Source organism: Lissotriton vulgaris, chromosome 1_1 (assembly GCF_964263255.1).
Source record: "Lissotriton vulgaris chromosome 1_1, aLisVul1.2, whole genome shotgun sequence".
Taxonomy (NCBI): domain Eukaryota; kingdom Metazoa; phylum Chordata; class Amphibia; order Caudata; family Salamandridae; genus Lissotriton; species Lissotriton vulgaris.
The window spans coordinates 501,968,554-501,988,665 of NC_141685.1; the positions used below are offsets into that span (position 1 = coordinate 501,968,554).

Sequence of the window (20,112 nt, forward strand, 5' to 3'; positions counted from 1 at the left end):
GATATCACTCATGAGAACCTAAAGTCTTTTTTCTTGTTGCACGTGATCTAGTGGCAGCCACACAACACTTAAAAAATAGTTTGGGGAGTAGAAGCATGAAAAGAAGCTTCCTTTGTTAAAGATGCCATTTACAGGCAGAAGCATGGTGGGTGAAAGACGATGGGTTTGAATGCTACCTGAACGATTTCTAGGGGCTAGACTTATTACAACAAATCCTCCCATCACTATTTGTGTTTTTGATGTCCCGCCCTACGTGTTTGGAGCTCTGCTTCTCAGGGTCACCATTTCTTTATGTTCTCCTTGGTGTGTAAGGGACACAGAGCTCGGTGTGTTGTTAACTTTTCAGGCTTCTGGGCCCAGTTGGGAGGTTGGTGGTCGGGCACACTATGAGTCCTGCTTGCTCTTGCAAGCTTTCATTGATTCCTGAGCAAGCAGGCAGCATCTTGGAAGATCTAATATCTCCGACTCCAAGATGGCAGCCAGTCGATACAGTTTTACCTGTTTGACCAAACCAATACGGCAGCAATAGCATCCTGTGTATGTCTTTTTACTTTCAAGTCTAATTAAGGTTGTATATATATAGCAGAACCCAATGGGGTTTGCAGCTTGGCATGTCAAACTTTGCGGCACAAAAATGCAAATTTTGCAAATCAAAACCCCAATATTTGCAGTTCTTTTGCAGCAGGAGTAATGTGTGCCATAATAAAAATGCCACTCCTAATCACCTAGACGTAAACTGAAATAATGGCTGAGATGTATCCTGATAGTAGTTTGTTTGCAGTGACCTACTTCTCCCATCCATATAGCTCTGCTGTCTTTGTTGCTGCTATTTGCAAAAGCTTCCAACATAGGAACTGGGTAAACTAGTTTGAGTCTTGGCATTACTACAACATCCTGTGATGCTCAGCAAATCACCTAAATTCTCTATGACTGGAAAAATCTCATATGAATCTGACCTTGTGTAATTTAACTCATGTGCTCATGTAGATGGCTCTAATGCTCTTGGGCCCAGTTTGCGCTATGTATAGGTGCAAACGATGTATGTGGCCATGTTATTCCGTTGAATTTGTGCCCCACCAGATTGCCTGCATAATGATAAACAGTTAGTCCTATCAGTTTCCTACGAGCTGCCAGTTTAATATGCTTTTTACACCTAACCACCGTAAGTGTAAACTGTTGGCTTTCAGCAACTCTGCTTGGCAGAGATAAAAGGCAGTGTAGAGGGAGATGGCCTAGAGAAGTATATAAATGGAGCCAGGCAGGCAACAAAGGCATTTTAAACCTCTGCTCTGCCACCATCTGTCCTGTTCCTTGCCTTCCTTTTGCTGACTTTGTGACAGCACAGAACTAATCAAAGGAGGAGCAGCTTGATTTTCTTCTTAAACCAATGGCAATTTCCTTCGTTTTCTTGGGCAGTTTTGTAAAAATCGTAGGACTTTTACAAAAGTGTAAATTTTGTGATTTGTTTTGCATATCTCAATATTGCGGTATCCTGGGGTGGTCTGGAAAAGAGAGGGGGATTACAGGAATGTTGTGTCACAATTGCTTCTTGATTCTGTGTACAGACCACCAGGACCCCGCGCAAAATTTAGTGAAGACATCACGGACTTCATCACTCCTCACGCGCTCCCCTCCAAAGACTACATCCTCCTGGGAGACCTCAACTTTCACCTTGAAAAGATCAACGACCGCAACACCACCACCCTCGTGGACAACCTCGCCAACCTCGGACTTAAACAACTGGTCACTTCCCCCACCCACATCGCAGGTCACACACTCGACCCCATCTTCACCTCCAGCAATCATGTCTCCTTCAGCCACACTACGGATCTCCTCTGGACTGACCACAGCTGCGTTCACTTCACCTACAACAAGCCAAAACCCATCAACCACCTCCAACCAACTCTGCAAAGAAACTGGAACAAAATCACCACCGACCAGATCTCCTCATCGCTCCTTCTAAACACCCCAGCCCACTCTTCTAACCCAGACCAAGCCGCCGCCAACTTCACCCTATGGTTATCCAACACCGCCGACACCTTAGCACCACTGAAAAAACGTCAAAGCAAACCTGGCAGCAAGAAGGCCTCATGGTTCAACGATGATCTTAAGAAGTCCAAGAAACTCTGCCGCTCCCTTGAAAAGGCCTGGAAAAAAGACCCAACCACTAGCACCAAGGACGCCTTCAAAAACGCCACCCGCACTCACCACCAACTTATCCGAAAGGCCAAGAAAACAGCATTCAAGGATCGACTTGACAACAACGCCCACAATAGCAAGGAACTTTTCAACATCGTCAAGGAATTTTCCAATCCCTCGGCCAACTCCAACGACATCACCCCCTCTCAAGCCCTCTGCGACTCCCTAGCCTCATTCTTCCACAACAAGATTGCAGACATCCACAACAGCTTCGACAACCAACCCGGAGACCAACCCACCCAACCATTTGCTGAACACTCTCCCCCCGTGAACACCCTTAATGACTGGAACCCAATCTCCACTGAGGACACCATCCGCCTGATGAACTCCATCCACTCAGGATCCCCCACAGACCCATGTCCTCACCACATCTTCAACAAAGCAGACTCCGTCATAGCACCGCACCTCCGAGACGTCATCAACTGCTCCTTCAACTCCGCCACCTTCCCGGAAAACTGGAAACACGCCGAACTCACCGCCCTTCTGAAAAAACCCACAGCGGACCCCACCGAACTCAAAAATTACCGCCCCATTTCGCTCCTTCCATTCCCGGCCAAAGTAATCGAGAAAGCTGTCAACAACCAACTCGCCGCTTTCCTCGAAGCCAACAAATCCCTCGACTCCTCACAATCTGGCTTCCGAGCAAAACACAGCACCGAGACCGCCCTCATCGCAGCAACGGACGACATTCGAACTCTACTGGACAATGGAGACACAGTCGCCCTCATCCTCCTCGACCTCTCTGCAGCATTCGACACAGTCTGCCACAGCACCCTTTTACAACGCCTCAGTAACATCGGAATACAAGGAAAAGCACTTGAATGGATCACCTCTTTCCTCACCGGAAGAACACAGAGAGTCCGCCTTCCACCATTCAAGTCCGAGGCCACTGAAGTCATCTGTGGCGTACCCCAAGGGTCCTCACTCAGCCCCACCCTCTTCAACGTATACATGAGCCCCCTCGCGGCCATCGCCCGCCAACACAACCTCAACATCATCTCTTACGCGGATGACACTCAACTAATCCTTTCTCTCACCAATGACCCCAGCACCGCCAAAACTAACCTACACGAAGGAATGAAAGAAGTTGCCGAATGGATGAAACACAGCCGCCTGAAACTGAACTCAGATAAAACAGAAGTCCTCATCTTAGGTACATCCCCCTCTGCATGGGATGACTCTTGGTGGCCGGAAGCCCTTGGAAAAGCACCCATCCCGACAGACCACGCACGGAACCTAGGCGTCATCCTGGATTCTTCACTCTCAATGAACAGACAAGTCAGCGCCGTATCCTCATCCTGCTTCAACATTCTTCGCATGCTCAAAAAAACATTTCGCTGGATCCCCACCGAAACCAGGAAAACTGTCACCCATGCTCTGGTCACGAGCCGACTGGACTACGGAAACACCCTCTACGCAGGTACCACCACTAAACTCCAGAAAAAACTCCAACGAATCCAAAACGCCTCAGCCAGGATCATATTAGACATCCCACGCAACAAACACATCTCTGGTCACCTGAAAGACCTCCACTGGCTACCCGTCAATAAGAGAATCACTTTCCGACTGCTAACCCACGCACACAAATCACTCTACGACATCGGACCAGAATGCCTCAACTCACGACTGTCCTTCTACACCCCCGCCCGCCAACTACGTTCTTCCAGCCAAGCCCTGGCCACTGTACCTCGCATCAACAAGACCACCATGGGAGGCAGATCCTTCTCATACCTGGCTGCTAAAACATGGAACTCACTCCCCACTCACCTTCGCCTTACCCAGAACCACCTAGCATTCAGAAAACTACTTAAAACATGGATATTTGACAAGTAATCCTCCTCCCCTTCCTAAGCGCCTTGAAACCCTCTGGGTATGTAGTGCGCTATATAAATTCCTGACTTGACTTGACTTGACTCTTGCCCGGTGCCATTCAAACTGCCATTCCCTGTATTTCTGTTCAGGTGTTTTGGTCCTCTTTACTGAGTGCTGCCCTTCTGGGGAACCACTTTGGAGGTTTTAAGTGCCATTCACTTTTCCTCCAGCTTAAGTGGTTTCTTTCCAAAGGCATCAACTGATAGGAGTTTACCTCCATCGGTAGGGTGGCTAAGGTAAGGGATGACTCTTTCTTTGAACTCAAGGTCCCTAAGATCTAGACACACCCAACACATTGCAATAACAATGGCAGATTGCATTGCCAATAAGCATCAGTTTTGTCTATAGTTATTGATCCTTTACAAGTGCTCCAAGAGACCAATCAACAATTAAATATCTATGCAAATGGATCCCCTGCATTGTAAAAATTGCCAGCGGTACCAGCTGGAATGATAGAGAGGTCAGAAAAGGTTAGAGAGTTTGGGGATATTATGATTGTTCATTTCACATTTTGCCCTGCTCAGTTGTTGCTTGATAAAATCAATGTGTGCTATCTAATTTCCTGTCTAACTGGGGACACCCTCTCTTGGGCCCAGCATTGGTTTCATCACCAATGAGTTCTTGACACCCATTCCGTCTTCTTGGGGACATTTCAGAAGATGTTTTGCAGACTGTATCTGGAATATTTGGCAGAAGAAGTTTTGTGGGCTATTCAACAAGGATCCCAAGATGAAATGGCTTGTGTAGCTAATTTTAGGCAATTGACAGCAGTAACACAATGGATTGAGAGAACTCTTCTTACCTTGTTCCAATACTGGCTGAGAGAATAGATTAAGGATGAGCTGATCCATGTCCCTAATCCTACCACCGTAAATGAGGCTATAAAAATGCTGTGCTTTGTTTAAAGAAATGGTTGAAAGAGAAGTGTAGTAAATGACACAGTGTTCCATAATTAATCGTCAGTTCTTTTGCTGCATCTAGAACTGATGAAGTTAAGAATCCTATATTCACTCAAGAACTTATTGAGATCAGTTACATTTGAGGGCCTTTATCAGAGAGTGAGAAGTAAATACGCTGCCTAAAAGGATTGTGTTTATACTATGGAGAAAAGGACCATTTGATTAATGAATGTACGGCTCGTTCTTCCAGGCTGTCAGAAAATGCCAGGGCCCAATTACAAAGAGGATAGAGAGATTGGAGGTAAATTGTCTTCCTCAAGTATACGCATCAAGATTTCTTCCAGTATCTTAAAATCAGTTATTCTTACTTCCCATTACATTGCACCTTGGAACAAAGAGTAAGGTGACTACTACTGCCCTATTGCATTCTGCAGTAACAGGGCATTTTTGGTACACTAATTGGGCCCAGAGCCATCAGATTCCTAGAGGACAAAAAGAGAAAGCAGAGTGATTCATACGGTTGATGGCACTCTTTTTGTGTCTGGTCCAGTATTGAAGTATCCGTGTAACCTCCCAAAGACGATATTTAATCATCAAGAAAGACTGATTTTTGACTGAATTGCTTCTCTCAATCACTTGATTATTTTGGGCCTTCTTAGGCTGTCTTCAAAACTCATATCTCAATTGGGCTACTCAGAGTAGTTCATTGAGCTCCATTTTTTGTATTCAAAACTGCTTAACTGCTCCTAAGGAATCAGTGGAACATTGTACTTGTGAGGATAAAGGGGGACGCTCAAGTGAGTAACAATTGCTATGGTACCAAGGCAATATCACAAGTTCATGGATGTCTTTTGTTCTTTCAGCCCTAAGAAGTTACCACCTTATTGCCCCTGTAATTGTGTCATCAATCTTAAGCTGGGTCCAACATTCCGTACAGTAGAATCTACTCTTCATCCGAATCAGAAAGGATGGTCCTATGTCAATGCTTGCATGAAAATGTATAGAATGGGCTCATTTCTCCTTCCACTTCCATTGGTGCACCCTCAGTTTTTGTACCAAAGGAAAATAATGAATTAATGCCTTATATTGTCTTCTGGCAACTAAATGAACATACTATTATGGACTGTTATCCCATTCTGTTAATTGAAGACATCTTGGAGTTGGTTTGGGGCTCCAAGTGTTTATTGAGGGCTTCATTAGATGTCGGACGAAAATCCTCCGACCAGCTGTCAGAGGATTTCCACCCAACATTGTAGGTTTCAATCCGACCACTGTATTAGGATAATGGCGGTCAGAGTGAAACATGCAGGGGGATTCCTATGCACTTCCCACGGGTTCAAGAAGTCTATCAGATCATCAGAAGCCATCATAATTCCCTAATGATGGAGGCGCCAGGCTCGGGATTATGATGGCCCTTTCTGGCAGCCTTTTCATGTCAACATGGAAAGGCTGTGGGAAAGTGTTTTTGGGGGCTCCTAGCAGGGCTCCCTGTAAGCTATGGTGCCCCCTAAATATCCCTGCCTGCCACACGGAGCAGGGTTGTTTGAAACCATCCATTTCTCTATGGCAGCTTGTGCTGCGGGCCATTTCAACCCGCCACACAATCTGCCATTGGGAAATAGATGTTTGGACTGTATCCAAATCCGGCGGTTGGAACCGCTGGTCTGGGGTCGGTCTGTTCCAGACCACAACGGTATCAGGCAGATGCAAGTCAGCCCGGCATTATAATTAAGCCCTAAGTCTTTTTGTACATAATTCTGGCATTGTGAATATAGAGCAATGCCCTTTGGGCTTATGAATGCCCCTTTCGATTTTTCAAATAATCATGGTTAGTAGTTTTTGTCTTATATCCTGAATGTATTTGTCATCATTTACCTAGATTACATTTTGATTTTTTCTGAAGCCTTGTCTGATCATTGTCATCATGTGATGCAAGTGTTACTCAGACTACAAAAGAATCACTTGTTCTGTAAATCAGAAATGCATGTCTTCGAAGCTCAGGAAGCTGAGAATTTAGGATTCATATGGAATCGAGGGGGAATTGTGAAGTATCCTATTAAAAATGATGCTGTTCTGGATTGGCCATCCCTTGCTACAGTCAAGGACACTCAACGCTTTTTGGGATTTGCTCATTTTTGTTGGCAATTCAATAAGAATTTTTCATAATACTCTGATGAGATAACTCAACTTTTAAATAAGAAGGAAAAACTGATCTGTGAATTTCGTTGGGATACTCGTGTTGAAGAATCCTTTAGGATCTTACAGAAAGTCTTTAGCAGCTTAAAAAAAGCCATATCTGTGCCCCAGTTCTTCATCATCCAAATCCGAGCAAACAATACTTGTGGAGACTGATGCTTTGGAAATTGCTCTTGAGGCTGTTCTCTTGCAGTTATAGTAGGATGAATCTTTAGAACAACCAGACTTTTATTATTCCTATTCTTTGTCTCTTGCAGAATGAAATTATTCAATTTTAGAACAAGATTGACTATGAAAGAGGCCTGTACAAAATAGAGATACTTATTACTTGAGGCCAGACATCCCTTTGTGATCAGGACTCTTCAAGCACGCAAATTCATTCAGAGCAGAAATGGTTGTTAGGCCAGATGGACATGTTTTTTTTCCAATTTGATTTTTTAGTAGCCTACATTCCAAGTGCTTTCCAGAAAACAGAGGATTTACTTTTCCACCTGTGTCTGGATGAGATTGGGCCCCTACTCAAATGATCCTCTCTTCTGAGCATATAATTTGTGTATACATCTTTTTGCAATAACGTCCGTTCCACTCTACAATCTCTTAGACAAGAGGAAATCAAATGGTTTTCTTGAATTAAGAAAGGCGGTTTACTCTTTCATGGTATAGCTCAGTTTATTCCAAAGAACAATTTTCAGGAAATTCTCCTCCAAATGTGCCATAAGTCTAAACCAGCTGCCCATGAAGGATCCAAGAAAACCATTGAATTATTGTCCCAAAGTTTTTGATAGCCAACAATGAGTTGTGATTTTGAAAAATATGTGAGACGTTGTCCTACGTGAGATCAAGACAAACACTCTCATCAGAAGCCTGTGCATCCATTACAATCGTTGTAAATAGCTTCAAGGCCTTGGCATTCAATTTGTATTGATTTTATTGTAGAATTTCCCTCCCACTGAAACAAGGACAACTATTATGTTCACTGTAAAATCTTTTTCGAAGTTGGCCCATTGTTCTGCTCTGACCAAGTTGCATAGTGTGAAAGAAACAGCAGCATGTTTTATGTGAAATATCTATTGTCTTCATGGGTGCCCAGAGAAAATAGCTTCAGATAGATAACCTCAATTTAGTCCTCATTTCTGGCAAGCTTTTTCTTCCACTCTCGTATAGCCAGAGCTTTGTCTTCAGGTTGTTATCCTCAAAGTAATGGATCTATGCAAAGAACCAATCAAGCACTTGAACATTATGTAAAAGTTTTTATAGTGCTACTGGGGACATCTGTGTGTCGTTAATTCCCTTTTCTGAGTTTGCCTTTAATAATAATGTCCATAGTGCTACTAAGGTTACTTATTTCTTTTGTGTTAAGGGATTTCACACCTGCAGTTGATTCCTCTCAGTTGGCTGTAACAGCAGTTGCTGAGTCAATTTGTCTTCAGGTGGAAACTTGGAAGCAAGTACATGAAAATGTACTGTCAGCACAGAAAACAATGAAGGTGCAGGCTGATAAACATAGACGGACTGATTAACAGATAGGAAATAAAGTATGATTGTCTTCTCAATTTTTAACAATGAAATATGGTAAGACTAAGGACAGTCCTCGATTTTTGGGTACTTTTCCAGTCTTAAAAAAGGATTATGGGAATGTCACAATTGCTTCTTGATTCTGTGCACACTCTTTGTTTTGCCATGTTCTATTCTATTTGGTATTCCCCTACATTCCTGTCCAGGTGTTTTTGGTCTTGTTTACTGAGCACTGCCTTTCTAGAGTTCTACTTTTGATGATTTTGTGCCATTTGTTTTTCCTCTACCAGAATTGGCTTCTTTCCAAAGGCAACCACTGAGAAGAGCTTTTCTCAATCAGTGGAGAGGCTTAGAGAAGGTATCACTCATTCCTCATAATCAAGGTCTCACTCGGATCCAGACATGCCAGGCATGATGGGTGAATGACACTAAGGGCCCGATTATGTATTTTGGTGGTGTGGGGGTGAGCGGTATGCAACCACTGAATCACCGAGACTGGTGACTGGACACCCATCAGATAACATCTTATCTGGACACCCACCAGATAACATCTTTAAAGTGGTCTGGCGGGTGGTGTGGTGGTCTGAGGGCGGTGCATCTTTCAAAGGTGGCAGTGCTTTTGAAAAAGGTACAGAAATGGGACTTAATCACAAGGTTCTTGCATGGCTTGGGCTAGAAAGTCCATGCCGTGCAGGAACTGTTGTGCATGCATACAAGGGGGGCACATGTGATGCCCCACTGTGTGCATCCACAAGAGGGGGGTGTCAACTAGCCAATGGGGACATTGTCAATATCGCTTAGTTAGCATAAGCCCTTCAGCCATCATTCAACTTTGCACACGTTACTAGCTGCTTTTATTTTGCAACGTCTCTGTCTGTACTTTTCACATGGGAACTGTTTGCTGGGTTCGTTCTATGCCTGATCCTGGAGTTTAGTCTGAACATTGTGAGCAAGGTTGATAAACACTGCCCCTTGTTATTCTGTTCTGGTCAGGTCCTATCATTTAGACACAACATACTAATACAGCTGGTGGGAGACTAGCATTTTGATATTACGAGGATGCATGCATGAAAAACCGACACTTGAAGAGCGACCTTTCCAGGGAGAAGAGCAATGCGGTTCCTTTGATGTAGATATACTATCTAGGAACTAAGGTACTGGGTCTGCTGACAAAACCCAGAGATCTTCTGTTATATAATAATACCTATTCCTAGCAAGGGGAGGGAGGTTAGGCTGAACTGTCTTCTCTCTACTGTCTTTTCATTATGACATCTCCCTTCATGATATATGGCCTTGTTGCTATGTGATAATGTTTGTATTATGCATTTTTCTGCCTGTTGTGGCATATATACTGCCTCATAGAACACTCAATTTCAAATAAATATTCCAAACTATTTTGTGTCTCTGTCAGACTTTATTGCGGACAAAAACAAGAGTGCAAGCAAGGTTTTGCCATGTTACCACGATTCCTGAGAGAGTCAGGAGTGTTGTGTTCTAGGGTGTCGAATCATTTGCTTCTCTGTGAGTGTGTAGCAGAGCGAGTAAGACACTATAGCTAATCGGTCCATGGCTCGTGAGCACTAAGGTGGTGGGAAGGCTTAGCCCCTATACACTGAGTTCTCATAATCCTGCGTGTAGTTCTGTGTATGTGCAGAATCCCTGCAACAAAGGCACAGGGGACCCTGTAGGGCCCCTATTGTTTCCTCTCTGCCATAGTGTAGATGGAGGAGGAACCTCCATTACACAGCCGGCAGAGAGGAAACTCGTAATATGCTTGGTGGAAACACGGCAGTCCCGCCAAGCACACTTCGGCCTCCTGACTGCTGCTCCACCTCCAGGGAACGGTCTGACCACTCAACTCATAATGGGACAGGCCGATCAATGGAGCGGGGTGGCTGGACTGCCACTGCCATGCCTTCCTGAGTCTCGGACCACCAGACTAGTAATCGACCTTTAAATGGCTATGTTATACCCAGACATTGGTGACGTGCTTCAGTTTCCTGGAAACCATGTTACACCATGTCTAATACACCCAAATCAGGTCAAAACCTGTCTTGGGTTGCTTGTGTTCCGGTTGAGGGAGGACATAGCTTGGCAATTTGGGATGGACTGTTGCTATTGGAGTAGGGTTAAGACTATTTTGTATATGGCTTGGTCCACACTGAGGTGGCAGGCTGGGAAAAAGAACAATGTATTGTCATGCTGCCCATAGTGATTACCAGTAGTTAGACTTCTTCCAAGCATTCCTGCTATCATCTTTTGTGTGTTTGGTTGTTGAAGATCCCCACCTATAACTTTCCAGACTTCTATCTCAGTGTTTCTTGTTGGTATAGTACCCTCTTCAAATTAGATTTTAGTGTTAGATGTGGGAGCACACGTGATTTCCCCATGACACTGCCACTCATTCGCCCAATTCTCAGAGCTCAAGTTTAGTGTGGTCAAAGACTTTTGCCATTTTGAAAATGCCTTGACACTAACCTACTAAAAAAGTGGTTAGTGTTGACTTAGGGAACTTTTACCACATGGTTAGGGAGTGCCTAGGTGTTATCCCCATGCACTAGATGTTGGCAGGCATAAATGTAACACCTCCAGGCACCCACTTTGAAACACTTTCTAGAAATACGGAAGAATAGACAAGCTCCAGACCTGCTGCCTATGTCCTGCGAGGTCCATCGGTAGGCTCTCTCTTGTAACCAGGACAAGGAAATGTACTTCAGGGGTTAGTTGGCTGACTGACCTCCTGTGTTGCTACAAGGAGATAACAAGCTGCAAGAGGCCTTTTCCTGATAGCACCCAGCTGACCAGTGGCAATGGACCTGGACTGTGCCATACTGTTAGGTTTCACCTAGCACTTTGTTAGTCTCTAAGTGCCAAGGTCAAGGGGGGCTTTAGAAGTCTTCTCCTGTATTTATTTGAGGGCCAGAAGAACATTTGAAAACTATTGAAATCATTTCCTCCAGGCCAGTGGGACTTGGAAATGTTTCAATCTTTCTGACATCTGGGGTTTCGCCTGGACCAATCCACTTGGTGTATCCGACACTGGCTCCATAGCTGTTGGTCTGAAATTGCAAATTGGCCCCAGTCGATCACAACCATTGACGATCATTCAATCAATCAATCAATCAATCATGGCATTTGTAAAGCGCGCTACTCACCCGGGAGGGTCTCAAGGCGCTGCTCGAACAGCCAGGTCTTGAGCTGCTTCCTGAAGGAGAGATGGTCTTGGGTTCACCGAAGGTGGGTGGGGAGGGAGTTCCAAGTCTTGGCTGCCAGGTAGGAGAAGGATCTTCCTCCCGCGGTGGCTCTGCGGATGCGTGGTACGGTGGCAAGTGCGTGGCTGGTCGATCGTAGCTGGCAGGTGGGCGTGTAGAAGGTCATGCGGTCGTTGAGGTACTTGGGGCCCAGGTCGTGGAGAGCCTTGTGTGCGTGGGTGAGGAGTCTGAACGTGATTCTCTTGCTGACGGGGAGCCAGTGCAGGTCTCTCAGGTGTCCGGTGATGTGGCTGTGTCGGGGGATGTCCAGGATGAGTCGTGCGGAGGCGTTCTGGATGCGTTGGAGTCTTTTTTTTAGTTTGGCTGTGGTTCCGGCGTAGAGGGTGTTCCCGTAGTCCAGTCGGCTGGTGACGAGTGCCTGGGTGACGGTCTTCCTGGTTTCCGTGGGAATCCATCTGAAGATCTTGTGGACCATCCGCAGGGTGTTGAAGCACGAGGATGAGACGGCGTTGACTTGTCTGGTCATTGACAGGGAGGAGTCCAGGATGAAGCCCAGGTTGCGTGCGTGGTCCATTTGTTTGGGAGCGGTGCCCAGGGCCGGGGGCCACCAGGCGTCGTCCCAGGCGGAGGGTGATGATCCCAGGATGAGGACTTCCGTCTTGTCTGAGTTCAGTTTAAGGCGGCTGTTCCTCATCCAGTCGGCGACGTCTTTCATTCCTTCGTGTAGGTTGGCTCCGGCGGTGGTGGGGTCGTTGGTGAGGGAGAGGATGAGCTGGGTGTCGTCGGCGTAGGAGATGATGTTGAGGTTGTGTTCGCGTGCGATGGCTGCGAGGGGGCTCATGTAAATTGATGCTTTACTTTTTTTGGTGCCGTTTCTGCTTGAAATTTTAAAAATGCACATCTCTATTTCCCTTTTTTTTATTTTGGTGTCATTTTGTTTATTCAAGTTTATTCTATTTTAGTAGCTTGAGTTGCGATTTTTGTTGTTTTGCCTTTTAACTTTATTACTGTTTTGGTCCTTGTTGGAAATAGCCCTTTTTTGCACGGTTATCTCTAAACATTTAGCTTCTTTCTCCAATTTTTCCTGATCTGGTTTTGTTGGCTTTAGACTCTGGACACTTTACCACTGCTAATTAGTGCTAAAGTGCATATGCTTTCTATGTAAATTATAATTATGATTGGTTATCCGTGATTGGCATATTTGATTTACATGTAAGTCCCTAGTAAAGAGCAAAGAGTGTGTTGTAAATTAGACCTGCCTCTGTAATGTCTGCACATGCAGTGTTCAACTGCCATGTCGACCTGGCAAGTGCACCCACTTGCCAGGACCTAACCTACCCTTTTCTTACATGTAAGGCACACCTCAGGTAGGTCCAAGGTACCCCCATAGGCAGTGTATATAAAAGGTGGGACTTGCTGGTGTGTTTTACATGTCCTGGTAGTGAAATAGTGCCAATTTTGTTTTTAACTATTAAAAGGCTATCTGTCCCATAGGCTAACATGGGAATTGCTTTGTAACATCTTACAAGTATAACTTTCCATTGGGTCAAGATAGAGAAATGGAGTTTAGACCCTCTGAACTCAGAATTTAATAACACATCTTTTTATAAAGGTGAGTATTAAATTGTGTGTTTGAAAATGCCACTGTTAGAAAGTTCGGAACCTAAGGAAGGCTTGAGTCCTAAGCTACCTGGATGGGACCACTAATAATTACATACTCAAGAGTATCAAGTAGATACTGTTAAAGTTTCATCAAAAGCAGAGCTAGTGGAGTTAATTTATAGGCTCTTGTGATTTATTTCACAATTTTCTGGATTATTCCATAAATTCAAGGACATTGAATTCATGTTAAACATTAAGGACAACACAAACTGATGAAATTTGTCAACATAAAAAGTGCAAAACAGTTGATAGATATAAACAATATTTACAAATGTGTATATTATATCAGTATGTTGTGTGTGATCAGAAAAACAAATTTAAAAATCACAAACAGGTAACTAAAGCACCAGTCCATAAAACGAAAATAGCACTGAGGCGGAGTAGCAAGTCACAACTTGCTGACCACTATTTATTCTCCTGCCTATATGCACAGCTCTGGGTATCCCATGAATTAGGTTGAGGGTGGCTTCTGGAGGGAATAAATAGCGCCCTCTCCTAAGCCAACTGTTTTTGCACTTTCTATGTTGAATATTGTCATCAGTTTGTGCTGTCCTTAATGTCTGACATGAATTGAATGTCCTTGAATTCATGGAATAATCCAGAAAATTGTTAAATAAATCACAAGAGCCTATGAATTAACTCCACTGGTTCTGCTTTTAATTAAACTTTAACAGTAGCCTCTGGATACTCTTGAGTATATAACTTTTAGAAAGTTGGCAGTTTCTCGTTTAACCATTCTGTGTGCCTCTGTTGTTTTGTGTATTGGCGGTCTTCTTTTGGAGTGACAGGAGCTGGGGATGTGTATTTACTGTAGACAGCCTGAAGCGGTGTTGAGGTGTGTCCTGCCTTTCCTGGGTGACTCATAGCTGGGCTGAATAGACCTTGGCTGTATTTAGAGTGGTAGAAAAAGTTTCATTTGCACCTGAATAGGCTGTGTCTCCCTTGCACAATGCTCTCACCACCTCCTGTCATCATTCTGCACCAGAGAGGACTGAACTGGTTTGGACTGGGCTCAGAGACTCTGGCTACAAAGAGAACAAAGAGAAAATGGGATATAAGTATTGGACCTTAAACCACAGAGTATTAGATCTCTTCTGGACTCAAGAGGAAACTCTCCCAAAGAGAAGAGCTGGAGAGATGTAAGCAGGAGTACTGCCTCTTTGCTGTGTGTGCTTTGCTGGGTGGAACTGTAGTTAATACTTCTGCCAAGGAGAGAACAAAGAATGGACCTTTGATGTGAACCTGCTGAAGAAGATTCTCCAAGGACTTGTGATTGCTTACCTTCTGAAGTCTCAGGGACACAAAGACTTCAGCTGTAACCCACTGACCAGCACGTGGACTCCTCTTAGGTCTCCTGCTTCCACAAGGGGGTCAATTCCAGTTCCAAGGCCCTGAGAATTGTGTGGTTGGTGTTGTAAAGCAAGTAAAACAACTCCAATGCCATAAGCGATGCTGCCAGTGACGCTGCAACCTGCATAGAAGTTAGCGGCGCTCATGAAGTGCACGGCACACCGCCCTATCTGCACCGCAGCTCCCACGCCCTTCGACGCCTGGTGACACCTGCAGTTATCTGCCTTTCCAAGGCCAGCGCTCACAAAGAACACCATCCCGTTAAAACGGAGCCAATAACTGATGAGGGTGACTTCACAAACTCTTCTACTTTGCACTCCCTCACTGGAACCGGCACCTCACCGCCAACACCACCTACCTTCCCCCGTCCTAGATTTGATACCCTCCCTCCTCATGGACTCAACACCTCTCCTCCTTCGTGGCAACCAGGGAACCGCCTTCGACTCAACACCAACACCAACACCTCACCTCTACTACGCTATGCATTGTCCATAGATTTCGTTTCCAAGGTGCTGTTGTTTGGAGGTCTGAGTGACTTTGTGCCCAATACCGCACACTTCGCGGTCGACCTGGTTCTTTGGATTAATGCCTGTCACAATGCTGTAATAGTTTCAGGTGGAGCTATTTATGAAGTAACTGTTGTTAAAATATATCTTGATACCTGTAAGTTAGATGTTTGTTGTTTTGGTCTTGTTTGGTTTAGATAAAGATACTTTATTTTTCTAAACTGGTGTGGTGTCTATTTGTCGGGTTTTCACTGTGTTATTGTGTGTTTGGAGTAGAAATACTTTACACATTGCCTTTTGGATAAGCCTGTCCGGTCGTGCCAAGCTACCAAGTGGGAGAGCAGGGGTTATCTACAGTGTGTAAATACTTTATCCTGACTAGAAGGAAATGCCCCTACTTGGACAAAGGTGCATACCTCTGACAATTAGAGACCCCCATTTCTAACAGTCCACATAAATACGTTAAACATTGCCCTATGTTAAGTTTGTCTGCTATGTGCTATAGTTTCTGGTGCTTGAACACAGGTTACTGTACTAACTATATGGATTCACCCTGAGAAGGGTTGTGATTATTTATTCATGTGGGCAGTCTCCCACCCCAAATAATAATACATTTCTTACTTCCCCATTATGAGGGCGCATCACAAGTATCTAAAATTTGCAGTACGCAACATGCATTCACTCTTCCAAGTAGTAGCATTTGGCCTCAGTGTGGGAAACATGCATTACAATGCAGTCATTACAATGACCTACCTTTACAACGCAACTGTTACAACGCAACTGCCTTTACATCGTATGCCATTACAATGCATGTCACTACAACGCATGCCTTTACAACACATACATTACAACGCATGCCATCACAACCCATTATAATGTAAGTCATGGAGATTTATTTAGTATTAGAGTGGGTATGGGTTTTGGGGTACAGGGGAATAGTATTTTTTTCCCCTGCACTATCCAACACTTCCTCTACTGTTGCACTCACTGGAGTGAGAATAGTAATGTTTACCCCTACACTATCCAACACTCAGTAATTTTTAAACATACACTAGCCACAACGTACCCAACTGTTGCATTTACTGAAGTGCGAATAGTAATTTTTACCACTACACTATCCAACACTTACCCTACTGTTGCCCTAAAAGTATTATGTGTTGTAATGGTATGCTTTGTATTGGTATGCGTTGTAATGGAATGCGTTAAAATCATGCAATGTAATGGTAGTTGCGATGTAAAGACTGAGTTGTAAAAGCATGGGTTGTAATTGCAAGCGTTGTAATGTCACATATTCCCTTAGTGTGTCTCCCAGGATGTGTATGAAAGTTTTGGCTCATTTTACGATTATTCTGTATGAACAGAAAGGGCAGATTCGTCCTGACCTGAAAAACCTCCGACTAGTGGCTCAGTCCAAGGAGCAGATGAAATTGCACACTCAGAAGATGGAACAAATCTTTGAGAGGGTTAGGTTATGATAAATGGCATGAAATCATATATTTGACCAACCGAAGTTCCAAGTACGTTGGGGTTGGTTGCAATAAAATGTAAACAAATGCTGTGACAATTGTTTATAGAAGATAGGTATCCTTGTGAGAGATTGATTTTTAGTCCAGGACAATATGGTAATTATTTTTGTTTTCTGAGTCATTTAATTGAAATAGGGCTCTCTATTATAGTAAACAATAGAATTCATGGGAGGAGATGTGTCCTAGTTGCTAGAGCTACTGACTTTGGTCTCCAGGTTCGAAATCTGGAGTCAGCACCTGGCTCATCATTGTGTGATTCTGGGTAAATTACTAGTCCCCATGAAGCTAAACATAGAAATGTAAGGTGTGCAATGTATTTGGGTATTCCCATTCGATGTATATAATCATGTAGCTCATTCCTCAGCCTCCTATATAATGTACAGTACTATGTTGCTTGATGCTAGGTTTGTGCTGGGTAATTACCAATACATACATATACACACAATGCATAGAAACATACAACAAATTATGCGTTTGTCTTTGGTGCTGTGGGCATTTCTCTATATAAGTCCTCTGGCGTATTACATACTTCAGATTGACAACTTATGTCTCAAAAGTTCGAGCCAGTCATTCCAGTCACAGATATTATCAGACAAAATATGAGGTGGTTGACAGAACCTGAGACGCTGGACTTAGTTGTTCTGCTAATGACCCCAGTGATGAACATAATACCAATGGATGCGAGCAACATAGGTTTGGGAACAGTTGTTGATTTAAGGAATGTTGCAGATGAGAGATACTCCTCCAATTGGAAGAAAATGATGGCAGTCTGCGGGACTTTATAAACATTCAAAAAGGGAATTCTCAACTCAGTGATAGTGGTGAGGATAGACAATACAATGACAATTTCATACCAGAACAAACAGTCCAATGCCCTGTCAAAGTCTCTGAATTTACTGGTGTACAAGATATTGTTGTAAGCAGAGAGACAGCTACAATTAGTCAGGGCAATTCTGATCAGGGACAGGACAACACATAGACAGGATCCCTAAGCAGGGTGTTCCAATCATTTCAAAACCTGGCTGTCCATGCAAGTTTTTTTGGGCGATCTGCAAAAGGTATAGTCACACAGACATGGATCTTTTTGTGGATCAAAACAATTTTCTCCTTTAGAAATAATTTACAAGTTTGCAAGATCCCTTAGAAATGTAATAGATGCACTAACGAGCTGATGAGTAAAGATGAGGATGTACGCTTCCCATCCCATGTTCTTGCTTCCTTGTCTGGTGTCCAACATTCAGAGAAAGGGCAGAAGTTATTTGGGTATTTCCTTATTGACCAAGAATCAACAAAACATTCTTACAATCATCACTAGATTTTGTTCAATATTTGGAGTCAGAAAAATCAATATTCACCAACAGATTGTCCTCACCATTCACTGTTCCTTCAAGAGGGTCTTAATAAAGGCTTATCAGGCAACCATAAAGCTCAAGTTGCCTTCAGTCAAAAAAAATGTGTACACCATTCACCCCTTCAGAAAACATTGAAAGAAGGGTACTGAGTTTGTTTGAAGGCTTTATGGCCATAAGGTTTCACATAACATATGTATTCCCATTCTGGCATTTGGAGTTGGTATTGTCAGTTTTGCAATAAACTCCATTTGCGGCATTAGATGAGGTAAAAGAGGGATGTATCTCTCTTAAGGTATTGCTTTTAGTAAGTAACGACTCCTGCAGGATCTCTAGGTGAATTACATTACCTGATCTGTGTTCCTCCATATTTGAAAATCTTTGATGACAGAATGATATTGAGAATTAATCCAAATATTGGCCTAAAGTGAATTCAGCTTTTTGCAAAAATCAGGAAATAGTGTTTCCAGTGTTGGCATATGATTTGGGTAGAGGTTAAGATCCTCAGCGGAGTCAACATCTAACTCAACAGAGTACATTGAATGTTGGTAGAAATGGTAAAATATATATATAAAGAACGTTTGCCGGCGCGAAAATGTGATTTCATGTTTATATGTGTTAGAGTAGCAAACAGGTTGTAAAACATATTTGTCAATGGTAGGCAGATGTACTAAGGGAGTCATTTGTATCGCAAATTCTAATGTGATGGTAGCCTTATGGGCAGAATAGTCTTGTACATCCTTTGTGGACATATGTATAACATCTACACAATCACATCTTTAAACTTTTGTTAATCATTGGAGCGTGAATGTTGCACAAAGTAATGAGTTGATAGTTGGCACAAGTGTGCTTGGAAATATGTAAGTACAATGAAATTAATTCTGTTTTTTAGTTAGGACTTTTTTGTTGATGAGTGAATACAGGCTTTTCTGCTTTTCATAAACCCTGAGTTGGGAACATCATTTTTTTATAAGTGTGGTTCCATGAAGAATTGAACTTGCTTTGATATATGCGCAGGGGAAGGAATGGGATGGAGTTCTGCAGAATGAACCGGTAATGTCTAGATTACTTACCAGTAGCCTTCGGTATTGCATTCCTCATCCCATTACCAACGTTCACTCCTGCCACCGTATATGTACTCATGGGAAACAAAGCTCAATTACTACAGTGTATGGAGGAAATCTCTTTACATATTTTCAAATTTCAAATCTTTATTTCAATCAAGTGATCATAAAAAGATGTACAATATAACACATCAATTAAAATTCCAAAAATATCGATATTACATATTTAGAAGAGCGGAGCCAGTTTGATTAGTAAAAGTCAAAGAGAAATGTGTGAGAAGGGTGCACAAGTGGAGGTTCACTTTACTATTAACCAAAGTATGTCATGCGACGGGGAATGCATAATCAGAGTAATGAAGATTACTGGTAAGTACTCTAGACTTTAATGAGCCTGCTTTCATTTTCTCAAGAGGACTTTAGGAAATATTGTTGTCAAACCTGTGCTAAAGAAACGTTAAAACTTTAGTATATTTCCAATATCAAGAAAACCACCAAACACATAAGGGAATCAAATTGAGCAAGTACATTTTATGTCGGAGTGAAAAGAAGGTTCAGTCCCACAAAGAGTACTGGTGAATGCATGCACTTAAGTTCAAGCCACTTTAGGTCTCCAGACATGCGTATTTGTTGAAACCTTATATCGTTTTGTTTTCACGAGACATCGATGTTAGCCCTGTTCAGTGACACTATACAAGTACGTGTTTCTGTAATGGGTTGCTTGTACAATATGGCATTTATATTTCCATTTTCTATTGTCATTTC

The 20,112-nt window shown here is 43.2% G+C and overlaps 1 protein-coding gene across 2 annotated transcripts in view; it reads left to right on the forward strand.

The window, feature by feature from the left end:
* LOC147747399 (serine/threonine-protein kinase TNNI3K) overlaps nucleotides 1–20,112 on the forward strand; it is a 2,862,006-nt gene that overhangs the window by 1,038,463 nt on the left and 1,803,431 nt on the right. The window lies entirely within an intron of this gene.